Source organism: Emys orbicularis, chromosome 2, assembly GCF_028017835.1.
Source record: "Emys orbicularis isolate rEmyOrb1 chromosome 2, rEmyOrb1.hap1, whole genome shotgun sequence".
Lineage (NCBI taxonomy): Eukaryota > Metazoa > Chordata > Testudines > Emydidae > Emys > Emys orbicularis.
The window spans coordinates 168763153-168780175 of NC_088684.1; positions in this window are offsets into that span (position 1 = coordinate 168763153).

A 17023-nucleotide genomic window follows, 5' to 3' on the forward strand; every position below is an offset into this window, starting at 1 on the left:
GTTTTTCAAAGGAAATGGAATGTGTAAAAACTTTATTTTTCTTGGAAAAGCCATATTTCGGAGAAAAGGCTTCAAACACTGTGTTTACGAAGCTTATACGTAAAACATTCTTTTTCCCATTAAAAACGCTTTTCCAATGAGAAAGAATACAGTTGAAAATATTTTACTAAGCGAGCACCAATTGGCAAGAAAATAGGTTTTTTTTGGTTTCAAAAGCTGTTTTCCAGTCCGTAAAGAATTAATTCTTTTGATCAAAAAGGGGTCGATTTCACTGAAATCTGTTTTCCTTCGACTGAAACCTCTTCCCCCCAGCTTTCTAGGAGCACAATAATTTCTCTTAAGAAAATTGTTTTGATGAGACTTCGTTTTCTTTTCAGGGAAAAAAGAGTTGTTTCCTGCAAAAGTTGATCCTTTTTCTCCCCGAAATTGATTTTCCATGTAAATATCGTTTAACAAGTTCCTTTTTCTTTTTCAACAGAGAAAGGCACTTACTCATTTTCTCCCCAAAATTGACTTGAAGAGTAAATATCGATTAACGAGTTCCATTTTTATTGGAAGACGTTACTGTGCGGAGAGAAAGCTTGGGAAAAGTGTATTCAGTGGAGGGAATAGACATTTCAGCCAAAACTTTAGCCTTTGTTATCAAAAACGTCTAGAAACTCTTTTGGTACAGCAAATCAGCTTTTTAGAGAAAACCGAGATTTTGCCTGCAGCGGTTGATTTTTTATCTAGGAGAGCCCATAAAACAGCCTTATTTTTTTTCATTGCAAAGGCGTTTTAAGTAAAAGTACTATGTTTTGCTCCTCTGAGTGTGACATTTTCTTCTACAAATTGACTTTCCAGTTAATTATGGTTTCAGAGAGTCCTCCTTGGTTGCCAAAAGATAACAACATTTTCTTTTTGATGGAAAAAATGCTTGCGAAACCTCTTGTTTTTTCACCCACACTTTTTCGATCCCAATTTCTTCATGGACCTACAAAGGGCTTAATAATTACTATTTTATTATTTGGCCCAAAGCAAACTTATCCGGAAGAGCCCCCTCCTCTTGTCCGTTTGTGTGAGCTAGTCTTTCGGGGCCCAATCTGGTCGGTGAACTCCTTACTGGATCGGAACCCACAAGCAAATTAGGTAGAGGGATGCCACATTTCCCCCGGGTTGTGCATTCTTCGGCGGTTTAAGCATCAAATACTGGGGATGGGGCTGCACTGCACAGGCATCTCGGGACACTTCACTGCAAAAATGTAGGTGCCAAGCGAGCTTTAGAACCTACGCGGATAGGCAGCAGCTGAAGAGGAGTATTAAATACTCTGGTATTTAAGTGCCTAAAGTGGCAGTGACGCTAGCTCAAGGAGCGACAACCAGTGGTCAGGTAGTATCTCGACCTCAATAATGGAAGAAAAGCTGTTTTGAAAGCTCAGTGATAGGTTCATGACAGACATCAAGTAAGATGCAACAGCTGCAAAGACTAACCCTAACACCAATTGCCCAAGTCCTAGGGACTCTAACCCTAGGACAGGGAGCCCCAACTATAGGAATCCTGGCACTAATTCCAAGTGGCCTACACATAAGACCCCCCCCCCAACCTTATCTCCAAGTCGCCTACGCAAAGGCAGCCTAACTATGACTGCAAGGGTCCAACCCATAGGAACCCTCATGCGAAGGTGGGGAGCTGTCGCCGTAGGAACCCAAACCCTGTCAGGGAGCCCTACCCATAGAAACAGTAATCCTATGGTTAGAAACCCTATGGCCTAGGAACACTAGCCCTATGGTGGGGAGCCCTAAATAACACTAGGACGGGCCTACCCATAGAAATCCAGTCCAAACTCCAAGCGGCCAAGCGATAGGAGCCCTAAGCTTATGTACACGTGGCCTTCCAATAGGAACCCTAACTCTATGGCGGGGATCCCTACACATAAGGCACACTAATCCTAGGGCCGGGAGCCCTACCCAGAGGAACCCTAACTCTATTTCCAAGTGGCCTACCGAGAGGAGCCCTAACCTTATTTCCATGTAGCTTACCTCTAGAAACCCCAGCCGTGCCACAGGGAGCCCTCCCATATCAACCCTAACCCTAGGGCTGGGAGCGCTAACTATAGGAATCCTAACCGTAAGGCAAAGTGGCCTACCCATAGTATCCCTAACCCTAAAGCCAAGTGGCCTACCTCTAGGAATCCAAACCCTAGGTGGTCCATACCCCTAGGAATTCTAAACCGAGGGCGAGGAGCCCTATCCATAGGAACCATAACTCTAACGCCAAGTGACCTACCTCTAGGAATCCAAACCCTAGGGGGTCCATACCCCTAGGAATTCTAAACCGAGGGCGAGGAGCCCTATCCATAGGAACCATAACTCTAACGCCAAGTGCCCTACCCAGAGGAAGCCTAACCGTAGGCTGGGAGCCCCAGCCATAGGTAGCTTAACCCTTACTACGTGTCTCCTACCCACAGTAACTCTAAGCCTAGAGCGGGGTGCACTACCTATAGGAACCTTAAGCATAGCGCCGGGAGCCCAAGCTCTAGTAAACGTAACCCGAGGGTGGGGAGCCCTGGCCCCAGCAACCCTATCCCTACAGTGGGGAACCCTGCCCAGAGGAACCATAAACTTAATGCTAAGTGACATGACATAGGAACCGAACCCGAACTCAAACAGGCCAAGCCATGCAAACACTAACCCTAACACAACGTGGCCAAACCCTAGGACCCCTAACCTATGGCAGGGAGCCATACCCATAGGAACTCTAACCCTAGGGCGGGAATCCCTACTCATAAGACTTCTCACCCTAACGCCGAGTGGCCTACCGATAATAGCCATAATCCTAACTCCAACTGGCCTATCCATAGGAACCCTAACCCTAACACTAAGTGGCCTACCTATAGGAAACCTCACCCTAGGGTCAGGAACCCCACCCAGAGGAATCCTAACCCTAGGGCGGGAAGCCCTGACCATAGCAACGCAATCCTAACTCCAAGAAGCCTACCGCTAGGGACCTTAATCTTATCTCCAAGTGGCTTTTCCATAGGAACCCTAACCCTAGGCGGGGAGCGCTATCAAGAGGAACCGTAACTATAACTCCAAGTTGCCTTCCCGTAGGAACCAAAACTCTAAGCCCATTCCCATAGAAACCATCACCGACTCCAAGTGGCCTACGCATAGGAACACTAACCCTATGGTGAGGAGCCCTAGCTATAAGAATCCTAACACTAGCGCGGGGAGTTCTCCCCATAGAAACCGACATCCTAACGCTAAGTGGCATACTCACCGAACCCTAAGCCTAGGGCGGGAAGCCGAAATCTTAAGAGCCCTAACCCTAACGCCAGATGAGAGCGATTGTTAGGTGCATAGACAAATTCGCGCTGAAAACTGTGGGTAAAAAAAGGAAGTGGTTTCTCAAGCAATATTTTGCCTATAGTTGATCCAAAATTGATCCTTTTTGTGTTTTTCAAAGGAAATGGAATTTGTAAAAACTATATTTTTCTTGGAAAAGCCATATTTCGGAGAAAAGGCTTCAAACACTGTGTTTACGAAGCTTATACGTAAAACATTCTTTTTCCCATTAAAAACGCTTTTCCAATGAGAAAGAATACAGTTGAAAATATTTTACTAAGCGAGCACCAATTGGCAAGAAAATAGGTTTTTTTTGGTTTCAAAAGCTGTTTTTCAGTCCGTAAAGAATTAATTCTTTTGATCAAAAAGGGGTCGATTTCACTGAAATCTGATTTCCTTCGACTCTTCCCCCCAGCTTTCTAGCGGCACAATAATTTCTTTTAAGAAAATTGTTTTGATGAGACTTCGATTTCTTTTCAGGGAAAAAAGAGTTGTTTCCTGCAAAAGTTGATCCTTTTTCTCCCCGAAATTGATTTTCCATGTAAATATCGTTTAACAAGTTCCTTTTTCTTTTTCAACAGAGAAAGGCACTTACTCCTTTTCTCCCCAAAATTGACTTGAAGAGTAAATATCGATTAACGAGTTCCATTTTTATTGGAAGACGTTACTGTGCGGAGAGAAAGCTTGGGAAAAGTTATTCAGTGGAGGGAATAGACATTTCAGCCAAAACTTTAGCTTTTGTTATCAAAAACGTCTAGAAACTCTTTTGGTACAGCAAATCAGCTTTTTAGAGAAAACCGAGATTTTGCCTGCAGCGGTTGATTTTTCATCTAGGAGAACCCATAAAACAGCATTATTTTTTTTTCATTGCAAAGGCGTTTTTAAGTAAAAGTACTATGTTTTGCTCCTCTGAGTGTGACATTTTCTTCTAAAAATTGACTTTCCAGTTAATTATGATTTCAGAGAGTCCTCCTTGGTTGCCAAAAGATAACATTTTCTTTTTGATGGAAAAAATGCTTGCGAAACCTCTTGTTTTTTCACTCACAGTTTTTCGATCCAAATTTCTTCATGGACCTACAAAGGGCTTAATAATTACTATTTTATTATTTGGCCCAAAGCAAACTTATCCGGCAGAGCCCCCTCCTCTTGTCCGTTTGCGTGAGCTAGTCTTTCGGGGCCCAATCTGGTAGGTGAACTCCTTACTGGATCGGAACCCACAAGCAAATTAGGTAGAGGGATGCCACATTTCCCCCGGGTTGTGCATTCTTCGGCGGTTTAAGCATCAAATACTGGGGATGGGGCTGCACTGCACAGGCATCTCGGGACACTTGACTGCAAAAATGTAGGTGCCAAGCGAGCTTTAGAACCTACGCGGATAGGCAGCAGCTGAAGAGGAGTATTAAATACTCTGGTATTTAAGTGCCTAAAGTGGCAGTGACGCTAGCTCAAGGAGCGACAACCAGGCGTCAGGTAGTATCTCGACCTCAATAATGGAAGAAAAGCTGTTTTGAAAGCTCAGTGATAGGTTCATGACAGACATCAATTAAGATGCAAAAGCTGCAAAGACTAACCCTAACACCAATTGCCCAAGTCCTAGGGACTCTAACCCTAGGACAGGGAGCCCCAACTATAGGAATCCTGGCACTAATTCCAAGTGGCCTACACATAAGACCCCCCCCCCCCCAACCTTATCTCCAAGTCGCCTACGCAAAGGCAGCCTAACTATGACTGCAAGGGTCCAACCCATAGGAACCCTCATGCGAAGGTGGGGAGCTGTCGCCGTAGGAACCCAAACCCTGTCAGGGAGCCCTACCCATAGAAACAGTAATCCTATGGTTAGAAACCCTATGGCCTAGGAACACTAGCCCTATGGTGGGGAGCCCTAAATAACACTAGGACGGGCCTACCCATAGAAATCCAGTCCTAACTCCAAGCGGCCAAGCGATAGGAGCCCTAAGCTTATGTACACGTGGCCTTCCAATAGGAACCCTAACTCTATGGCGGGGATCCCTACACATAAGGCACACTAATCCTAGGGCCGGGAGCCCTACCCAGAGGAACCCTAACTCTATTTCCAAGTGGCCTACCGAGAGGAGCCCTAACCTTATTTCCATGTAGCTTACCTCTAGAAACCCCAACCGTGCCACAGGGAGCCCTCCCATAGCAACCCTAACCCTAGGGCTGGGAGCGTTAACTATAGGAATCCTAACCGTAAGGCAAAGTGGCCTACCCATAGTATCCCTAACCCTAAAGCCAAGTGGCCTACCTCTAGGAATCCAAACCCTAGGGGGTCCATACCCCTAGGAATTCTAAACCGAGGGCGAGGAGCCCTATCCATAGGAACCATAACTCTAACGCCAAGTGCCCTACCCAGAGGAAGCCTAACCGTAGGCTGGGAGCCCCAGCCATAGGTAGCTTAACCCTTACTACGTGTCTCCTACCCACAGTAACTCTAAGCCTAGAGCGGGGTGCACTACCTATAGGAACCTTAAGCATAGCGCCGGGAGCCCAAGCTCTAGTAAACGTAACCCGAGGGTGGGGAGCCCTGGCCCCAGCAACCCTATCCCTACAGTGGGGAACCCTGCCCAGAGGAACCATAAACTTAATGCTAAGTGACATGACATAGGAACCGAACCCGAACTCAAACAGGCCAAGCCATGCAAACACTAACTCTAACACAACGTGGCCAAACCCTAGGACCCCTAACCTATGGCAGGGAGCCATACCCATAGGAACTCTAACCCTAGGGCGGGAATCCCTACTCATAAGACTTCTCACCCTAACGCCGAGTGGCCTACCGATAATAGCCATAATCCTAACTCCAACTGGCCTATCCATAGGAACCCTAACCCTAACACTAAGTGGCCTACCTATAGGAAACCTCACCCTAGGGTCAGGAACCCCACCCAGAGGAATCCTAACCCTAGGGCGGGAAGCCCTGACCATAGCAACGCAATCCTAACTCCAAGAAGCCTACCGCTAGGGACCTTAATCTTATCTCCAAGTGGCTTTTCCATAGGAACCCTAACCCTAGGCGGGGAGCGCTATCAAGAGGAACCGTAACTATAACTCCAAGTTGCCTTCCCGTAGGAACCAAAACTCTAAGCCCATTCCCATAGAAACCATCACCGACTCCAAGTGGCCTACGCATAGGAACACTAACCCTATGGTGAGGAGCCCTAGCTATAAGAATCCTAACACTAGCGCGGGGAGTTCTCCCCATAGAAACCGACATCCTAACGCTAAGTGGCATACTCACCGAACCCTAAGCCTAGGGCGGGAAGCCGAAATCTTAAGAGCCCTAACCCTAACGCCAGATGAGAGCGATTGTTAGGTGCATAGACAAATTCGCGCTGAAAACTGTGGGTAAAAAAAGGAAGTGGTTTCTCAAGCAATATTTTGCCTATAGTTGATCCAAAATTGATCCTTTTTGTGTTTTTCAAAGGCAATGGAATTTGTAAAAACTATATTTTTCTTGGAAAAGCCATATTTCGGAGAAAAGGCTTCAAACACTGTGTTTACGAAGCTTATACGTAAAACATTCTTTTTCCCATTAAAAACGCTTTTCCAATGAGAAAGAATACAGTTGAAAATATTTTACTAAGCGAGCACCAATTGGCAAGAAAATAGGTTTTTTTTGGTTTCAAAAGCTGTTTTTCAGTCCGTAAAGAATTAATTCTTTTGATCAAAAAGGGGTCGATTTCACTGAAATCTGTTTTCCTTCGACTGAAACCTCTTCCCCCCAGCTTTCTAGGAGCACAATAATTTCTCTTAAGAAAATTGTTTTGATGAGACTTCGTTTTCTTTTCAGGGAAAAAAGAGTTGTTTCCTGCAAAAGTTGATCCTTTTTCTCCCCGAAATTGATTTTCCATGTAAATATCGTTTAACAAGTTCCTTTTTCTTTTTCAACAGAGAAAGGCACTTACTCATTTTCTCCCCAAAATTGACTTGAAGAGTAAATATCGATTAACGAGTTCCATTTTTATTGGAAGACGTTACTGTGCGGAGAGAATGCTTGGGAAAAGTTATTCAGTGGAGGGAATAGACATTTCAGCCAAAACTTTAGCTTTTGTTATCAAAAACGTCTAGAAACTCTTTTGGTACAGCAAATCAGCTTTTTAGAGAAAACCGAGATTTTGCCTGCAGCGGTTGATTTTTCATCTAGGAGAACCCATAAAACAGCATTATTTTTTTTTCATTGCAAAGGCGTTTTTAAGTAAAAGTACTATGTTTTGCTCCTCTGAGTGTGATATTTTCTTCTAAAAATTGACTTTCCAGTTAATTATGGTTTCAGAGAGTCCTCCTTGGTTGCCAAAAGATAACATTTTCTTTTTGATGGAAAAAATGCTTGCGAAACCTCTTGTTTTTTCACTCACAGTTTTTCGATCCAAATTTCTTCATGGACCTACAAAGGGCTTAATAATTACTATTTTATTATTTGGCCCAAAGCAAACTTATCCGGAAGAGCCCCCTCCTCTTGTCCGTTTGCGTGAGCTAGTCTTTCGGGACCCAATCTGGTAGGTGAACTCCTTACTGGATCGGGACCAACAAGCAAATTAGGTAGAGGGATGCCACATTTCCCCCGGTTTGTGCATTCTTCGGCGGTTTAAGCATCAAATACTGGGGATGGGGCTGCAGTGCACAGGCATCTCGGGACACTTGACTGCAAAAATGTAGGTGCCAAGCGAGCTTTAGAACCTACGCGGATAGGCAGCAGCTGAAGAGGAGTATTAAATACTCTGGTATTTAAGTGCCTAAAGTGGCAGTGACGCTAGCTCAAGGAGCGACAACCAGGCGTCAGGTAGTAGCTCGACCTCAATAATGGAAGAAAAGCTGTTTTGAAAGCTCAGTGATAGGTTCATGACAGACATCAAGTAAGATGCAACAGCTGCAAAGACTAACCCTAACACCAATTGGCCAAGCCCTAGGCACTCTAACCCTAGGACGGGGAGCCCCAACTATAGGAATCCTGGGACTAATTCCAAGTGGCCTACACACAAGACCCCCCCCCAACCTTATCTCCATGTCGCCTACACAAAGACAGCCTAACTATGACTGCAAGGGTCCAACCCATAGGAACCCTCATGCGAAGGTGGGGAGCTGTCGCCGTAGGAAACCAAACCCTGTCAGGGAGCCCTACCCATAGAAACAGTAATCCTATGGTTAGAAACCCTATGGCCTAGGAACACTAGCCCTATGGTGGGTAGCCCTAGCTAACTCTAGGGCGGGGAGGCCTACCCATAGAAATCCAGTCCTAACTCCAAGCGGCCAAGCGATAGGAGCCCTAACCTTGTGTACACGTGGCCTTCCAATAGGAACCCTAACTCTATGGCGGGGATCCCTACACATAAGGCACACTAATCCTAGGGCCGGGAGCCCTACTCAGAGGAACCCTAACTCTATTTCCAAGTGGCCTACCGAGAGGAGCCCTAACCTTATTTCCATGTAGCTTACCTCTAGAAACCCCAGCCGTGCCACAGGGAGCCGTCCGATAGCAACCCTAACCCTAGGGCTGGGAGCGCTAACTATAGGAATCCTAACCGTAAGGCAAAGTGGCCTACCCAAAGTATCCCTAACCCTAAAGCCAAGTGGCCTACCTCTAGGAATCCAAACCCTAGGGGGTCCATACCCCTAGGAATTCTAAACCGAGGGCGAGGAGCCCTATCCACAGGAACCATAACTGTAACGCCAAGTGACCTACCCAGAGGAATCCTAACCCTAGGGCGGGAAGCCCTGACCATAGCAACGCAATCCTAACTCCAAGAAGCCTACCGCTAGGGACCTTAATCTTATCTCCAAGTGGCTTTTCCATAGGACCCCTAACTCTGAGATGGGGAACCCTACCCATAGGAACCCTAACCCTAGGCGGGGAGCGCTATCAAGAGGAACCGTAACTATAACTCCAAGTTGCCTTCCCGTAGGAACCAAAACTCTAAGCCCATTCCCATAGAAACCATCACCGACTCCAAGTGGCCTACGCATAGGAACACTAACCCTATGGTGAGGAGCCCTAGCTATAAGAATCCTAACACTAGCGCGGGGAGTTCTCCCCATAGAAACCGACATCCTAACGCTAAGTGGCATACTCACCGAACCCTAAGCCTAGGGCGGGAAGCCGAAATCTTCAGAGCCCTAACCCTAACGCCAGATGAGAGCGATTGTTAGGTGCATAGACAAATTCGCGCTGAAAACTGTGGGTAAAAAAAGGAAGTGGTTTCTCAAGCAATATTTTGCCTATAGCTGATCCAAAATTGATCCTTTTTGTGTTTTTCAAAGGAAATGGAATGTGTAAAAACTTTATTTTTCTTGGAAAAGCCATATTTCGGAGAAAAGGCTTCAAACACTGTGTTTACGAAGCTTATACGTAAAACATTCTTTTTCCCATTAAAAACGCTTTTCCAATGAGAAAGAATACAGTTGAAAATATTTTACTAAGCGAGCACCAATTGGCAAGAAAATAGGTTTTTTTTGGTTTCAAAAGCTGTTTTCCAGTCCGTAAAGAATTAATTCTTTTGATCAAAAAGGGGTCGATTTCACTGAAATCTGTTTTCCTTCGACTGAAACCTCTTCCCCCCAGCTTTCTAGGAGCACAATAATTTCTCTTAAGAAAATTGTTTTGATGAGACTTCGTTTTCTTTTCAGGGAAAAAAGAGTTGTTTCCTGCAAAAGTTGATCCTTTTTCTCCCCGAAATTGATTTTCCATGTAAATATCGTTTAACAAGTTCCTTTTTCTTTTTCAACAGAGAAAGGCACTTACTCATTTTCTCCCCAAAATTGACTTGAAGAGTAAATATCGATTAACGAGTTCCATTTTTATTGGAAGACGTTACTGTGCGGAGAGAAAGCTTGGGAAAAGTGTATTCAGTGGAGGGAATAGACATTTCAGCCAAAACTTTAGCCTTTGTTATCAAAAACGTCTAGAAACTCTTTTGGTACAGCAAATCAGCTTTTTAGAGAAAACCGAGATTTTGCCTGCAGCGGTTGATTTTTTATCTAGGAGAGCCCATAAAACAGCCTTATTTTTTTTCATTGCAAAGGCGTTTTAAGTAAAAGTACTATGTTTTGCTCCTCTGAGTGTGACATTTTCTTCTACAAATTGACTTTCCAGTTAATTATGGTTTCAGAGAGTCCTCCTTGGTTGCCAAAAGATAACAACATTTTCTTTTTGATGGAAAAAATGCTTGCGAAACCTCTTGTTTTTTCACCCACACTTTTTCGATCCCAATTTCTTCATGGACCTACAAAGGGCTTAATAATTACTATTTTATTATTTGGCCCAAAGCAAACTTATCCGGAAGAGCCCCCTCCTCTTGTCCGTTTGTGTGAGCTAGTCTTTCGGGGCCCAATCTGGTAGGTGAACTCCTTACTGGATCGGAACCCACAAGCAAATTAGGTAGAGGGATGCCACATTTCCCCCGGGTTGTGCATTCTTCGGCGGTTTAAGCATCAAATACTGGGGATGGGGCTGCACTGCACAGGCATCTCGGGACACTTCACTGCAAAAATGTAGGTGCCAAGCGAGCTTTAGAACCTACGCGGATAGGCAGCAGCTGAAGAGGAGTATTAAATACTCTGGTATTTAAGTGCCTAAAGTGGCAGTGACGCTAGCTCAAGGAGCGACAACCAGTGGTCAGGTAGTATCTCGACCTCAATAATGGAAGAAAAGCTGTTTTGAAAGCTCAGTGATAGGTTCATGACAGACATCAAGTAAGATGCAACAGCTGCAAAGACTAACCCTAACACCAATTGGCCAAGTCCTAGGGACTCTAACCCTAGGACAGGGAGCCCCAACTATAGGAATCCTGGCACTAATTCCAAGTGGCCTACACATAAGACCCCCCCCCCAACCTTATCTCCAAGTCGCCTACGCAAAGGCAGCCTAACTATGACTGCAAGGGTCCAACCCATAGGAACCCTCATGCGAAGGTGGGGAGCTGTCGCCGTAGGAACCCAAACCCTGTCAGGGAGCCCTACCCATAGAAACAGTAATCCTATGGTTAGAAACCCTATGGCCTAGGAACACTAGCCCTATGGTGGGGAGCCCTAAATAACACTAGGACGGGCCTACCCATAGAAATCCAGTCCAAACTCCAAGCGGCCAAGCGATAGGAGCCCTAAGCTTATGTACACGTGGCCTTCCAATAGGAACCCTAACTCTATGGCGGGGATCCCTACACATAAGGCACACTAATCCTAGGGCCGGGAGCCCTACCCAGAGGAACCCTAACTCTATTTCCAAGTGGCCTACCGAGAGGAGCCCTAACCTTATTTCCATGTAGCTTACCTCTAGAAACCCCAGCCGTGCCACAGGGAGCCCTCCCATATCAACCCTAACCCTAGGGCTGGGAGCGCTAACTATAGGAATCCTAACCGTAAGGCAAAGTGGCCTACCCATAGTATCCCTAACCCTAAAGCCAAGTGGCCTACCTCTAGGAATCCAAACCCTAGGTGGTCCATACCCCTAGGAATTCTAAACCGAGGGCGAGGAGCCCTATCCATAGGAACCATAACTCTAACGCCAAGTGACCTACCTCTAGGAATCCAAACCCTAGGGGGTCCATACCCCTAGGAATTCTAAACCGAGGGCGAGGAGCCCTATCCATAGGAACCATAACTCTAACGCCAAGTGCCCTACCCAGAGGAAGCCTAACCGTAGGCTGGGAGCCCCAGCCATAGGTAGCTTAACCCTTACTACGTGTCTCCTACCCACAGTAACTCTAAGCCTAGAGCGGGGTGCACTACCTATAGGAACCTTAAGCATAGCGCCGGGAGCCCAAGCTCTAGTAAACGTAACCCGAGGGTGGGGAGCCCTGGCCCCAGCAACCCTATCCCTACAGTGGGGAACCCTGCCCAGAGGAACCATAAACTTAATGCTAAGTGACATGACATAGGAACCGAACCCGAACTCAAACAGGCCAAGCCATGCAAACACTAACCCTAACACAACGTGGCCAAACCCTAGGACCCCTAACCTATGGCAGGGAGCCATACCCATAGGAACTCTAACCCTAGGGCGGGAATCCCTACTCATAAGACTTCTCACCCTAACGCCGAGTGGCCTACCGATAATAGCCATAATCCTAACTCCAACTGGCCTATCCATAGGAACCCTAACCCTAACACTAAGTGGCCTACCTATAGGAAACCTCACCCTAGGGTCAGGAACCCCACCCAGAGGAATCCTAACCCTAGGGCGGGAAGCCCTGACCATAGCAACGCAATCCTAACTCCAAGAAGCCTACCGCTAGGGACCTTAATCTTATCTCCAAGTGGCTTTTCCATAGGAACCCTAACCCTAGGCGGGGAGCGCTATCAAGAGGAACCGTAACTATAACTCCAAGTTGCCTTCCCGTAGGAACCAAAACTCTAAGCCCATTCCCATAGAAACCATCACCGACTCCAAGTGGCCTACGCATAGGAACACTAACCCTATGGTGAGGAGCCCTAGCTATAAGAATCCTAACACTAGCGCGGGGAGTTCTCCCCATAGAAACCGACATCCTAACGCTAAGTGGCATACTCACCGAACCCTAAGCCTAGGGCGGGAAGCCGAAATCTTAAGAGCCCTAACCCTAACGCCAGATGAGAGCGATTGTTAGGTGCATAGACAAATTCGCGCTGAAAACTGTGGGTAAAAAAAGGAAGTGGTTTCTCAAGCAATATTTTGCCTATAGTTGATCCAAAATTGATCCTTTTTGTGTTTTTCAAAGGCAATGGAATTTGTAAAAACTATATTTTTCTTGGAAAAGCCATATTTCGGAGAAAAGGCTTCAAACACTGTGTTTACGAAGCTTATACGTAAAACATTCTTTTTCCCATTAAAAACGCTTTTCCAATGAGAAAGAATACAGTTGAAAATATTTTACTAAGCGAGCACCAATTGGCAAGAAAATAGGTTTTTTTTTTGGTTTCAAAAGCTGTTTTTCAGTCCGTAAAGAATTAATTATTTTGATCAAAAAGGGGTCGATTTCACTGAAATCTGTTTTCCTTCGACTGAAACCTCTTCCCCCCAGCTTTCTAGGAGCACAATAATTTCTCTTAAGAAAATTGTTTTGATGAGACTTCGTTTTCTTTTCAGGGAAAAAAGAGTTGTTTCCTGCAAAAGTTGATCCTTTTTCTCCCCGAAATTGATTTTCCATGTAAATATCGTTTAACAAGTTCCTTTTTCTTTTTCAACAGAGAAAGGCACTTACTCATTTTCTCCCCAAAATTGACTTGAAGAGTAAATATCGATTAACGAGTTCCATTTTTATTGGAAGACGTTACTGTGCGGAGAGAATGCTTGGGAAAAGTTATTCAGTGGAGGGAATAGACATTTCAGCCAAAACTTTAGCTTTTGTTATCAAAAACGTCTAGAAACTCTTTTGGTACAGCAAATCAGCTTTTTAGAGAAAACCGAGATTTTGCCTGCAGCGGTTGATTTTTCATCTAGGAGAACCCATAAAACAGCATTATTTTTTTTTCATTGCAAAGGCGTTTTTAAGTAAAAGTACTATGTTTTGCTCCTCTGAGTGTGATATTTTCTTCTAAAAATTGACTTTCCAGTTAATTATGGTTTCAGAGAGTCCTCCTTGGTTGCCAAAAGATAACATTTTCTTTTTGATGGAAAAAATGCTTGCGAAACCTCTTGTTTTTTCACTCACAGTTTTTCGATCCAAATTTCTTCATGGACCTACAAAGGGCTTAATAATTACTATTTTATTATTTGGCCCAAAGCAAACTTATCCGGAAGAGCCCCCTCCTCTTGTCCGTTTGCGTGAGCTAGTCTTTCGGGACCCAATCTGGTAGGTGAACTCCTTACTGGATCGGGACCAACAAGCAAATTAGGTAGAGGGATGCCACATTTCCCCCGGTTTGTGCATTCTTCGGCGGTTTAAGCATCAAATACTGGGGATGGGGCTGCAGTGCACAGGCATCTCGGGACACTTGACTGCAAAAATGTAGGTGCCAAGCGAGCTTTAGAACCTACGCGGATAGGCAGCAGCTGAAGAGGAGTATTAAATACTCTGGTATTTAAGTGCCTAAAGTGGCAGTGACGCTAGCTCAAGGAGCGACAACCAGGCGTCAGGTAGTAGCTCGACCTCAATAATGGAAGAAAAGCTGTTTTGAAAGCTCAGTGATAGGTTCATGACAGACATCAAGTAAGATGCAACAGCTGCAAAGACTAACCCTAACACCAATTGGCCAAGCCCTAGGCACTCTAACCCTAGGACGGGGAGCCCCAACTATAGGAATCCTGGGACTAATTCCAAGTGGCCTACACACAAGACCCCCCCCCAACCTTATCTCCATGTCGCCTACACAAAGACAGCCTAACTATGACTGCAAGGGTCCAACCCATAGGAACCCTCATGCGAAGGTGGGGAGCTGTCGCCGTAGGAAACCAAACCCTGTCAGGGAGCCCTACCCATAGAAACAGTAATCCTATGGTTAGAAACCCTATGGCCTAGGAACACTAGCCCTATGGTGGGTAGCCCTAGCTAACTCTAGGGCGGGGAGGCCTACCCATAGAAATCCAGTCCTAACTCCAAGCGGCCAAGCGATAGGAGCCCTAACCTTGTGTACACGTGGCCTTCCAATAGGAACCCTAACTCTATGGCGGGGATCCCTACACATAAGGCACACTAATCCTAGGGCCGGGAGCCCTACTCAGAGGAACCCTAACTCTATTTCCAAGTGGCCTACCGAGAGGAGCCCTAACCTTATTTCCATGTAGCTTACCTCTAGAAACCCCAGCCGTGCCACAGGGAGCCGTCCCATAGCAACCCTAACCCTAGGGCTGGGAGCGCTAACTATAGGAATCCTAACCGTAAGGCAAAGTGGCCTACCCAAAGTATCCCTAACCCTAAAGCCAAGTGGCCTACCTCTAGGAATCCAAACCCTAGGGGGTCCATACCCCTAGGAATTCTAAACCGAGGGCGAGGAGCCCTATCCATAGGAACCATAACTGTAACGCCAAGTGACCTACCCAGAGGAATCCTAACCCTAGGGCGGGAAGCCCTGACCATAGCAACGCAATCCTAACTCCAAGAAGCCTACCGCTAGGGACCTTAATCTTATCTCCAAGTGGCTTTTCCATAGGACCCCTAACTCTGAGATGGGGAACCCTACCCATAGGAACCCTAACCCTAGGCGGGGAGCGCTATCAAGAGGAACCGTAACTATAACTCCAAGTTGCCTTCCCGTAGGAACCAAAACTCTAAGCCCATTCCCATAGAAACCATCACCGACTCCAAGTGGCCTACGCATAGGAACACTAACCCTATGGTGAGGAGCCCTAGCTATAAGAATCCTAACACTAGCGCGGGGAGTTCTCCCCATAGAAACCGACATCCTAACGCTAAGTGGCATACTCACCGAACCCTAAGCCTAGGGCGGGAAGCCGAAATCTTAAGAGCCCTAACCCTAACGCCAGATGAGAGCGATTGTTAGGTGCATAGACAAATTCGCGCTGAAAACTGTGGGTAAAAAAAGGAAGTGGTTTCTCAAGCAATATTTTGCCTATAGATGATCCAAAATTGATCCTTTTTGTGTTTTTCAAAGGAAATGGAATGTGTAAAAACTATATTTTTCTTGGAAAAGCCATATTTCGGAGAAAAGGCTTCAAACACTGTGTTTACGAAGCTTATACGTAAAACATTCTTTTTCCCATTAAAAACGCTTTTCCAATGAGAAAGAATACAGTTGAAAATATTTTACTAAGCGAGCACCAATTGGCAAGAAAATAGGGTTTTTTGGTTTCAAAAGCTGTTTTTCAGTCCGTAAAGAATTAATTCTTTTGATCAAAAAGGGGTCGATTTCACTGAAATCTGTTTTCCTTCGACTGAAACCTCTCCCCCCCAGCTTTCTAGGAGCACAATAATTTCTCTTAAGAAAATTGTTTTGATGAGACTTCGTTTTCTTTTCAGGGAAAAAAGAGTTCTTTCCTGCAAAAGTTGATCCTTTTTCTCCCCGAAATTGATTTTCCATGTAAATATCGTTTAACAAGTTCCTTTTTCTTTTTCAACAGAGAAAGGCACTTACTCCTTTTCTCCCCAAAATTGACTTGAAGAGTAAATATCGATTAACGAGTTCCATTTTTATTGGAAGACGTTACTGTGCGGAGAGAAAGCTTGGGAAAAGTGTATTCAGTGGAGGGAATAGACATTTCAGCCAAAACTTTAGCCTTTGTTATCAAAAACGTCTAGAAACTCTTTTGGTACAGCAAATCAGCTTTTTAGAGAAAACCGAGATTTTGCCTGCAGCGGTTGATTTTTTATCTAGGAGAGCCCATAAAACAGCCTTATTTTTTTTCATTGCAAAGGCGTTTTTAAGTAAAAGTACTATGTTTTGCTCCTCTGAGTGTGACATTTTCTTCTACAAATTGACTTTCCAGTTAATTATGGTTTCAGAGAGTCCTCCTTGGTTGCCAAAAGATAACAACATTTTCTTTTTGATGGAAAAAATGCTTGCGAAACCTCTTGTTTTTTCACCCACACTTTTTCGATCCCAATTTCTTCATGGACCTACAAAGGGCTTAATAATTACTATTTTATTATTTGGCCCAAAGCAAACTTATCCGGAAGAGCCCCCTCCTCTTGTCCGTTTGTGTGAGCTAGTCTTTCGGGGCCCAATCTGGTAGGTGAACTCCTTACTGGATCGGAACCCACAAGCAAATTAGGTAGAGGGATGCCACATTTCCCCCGGGTTGTGCATTCTT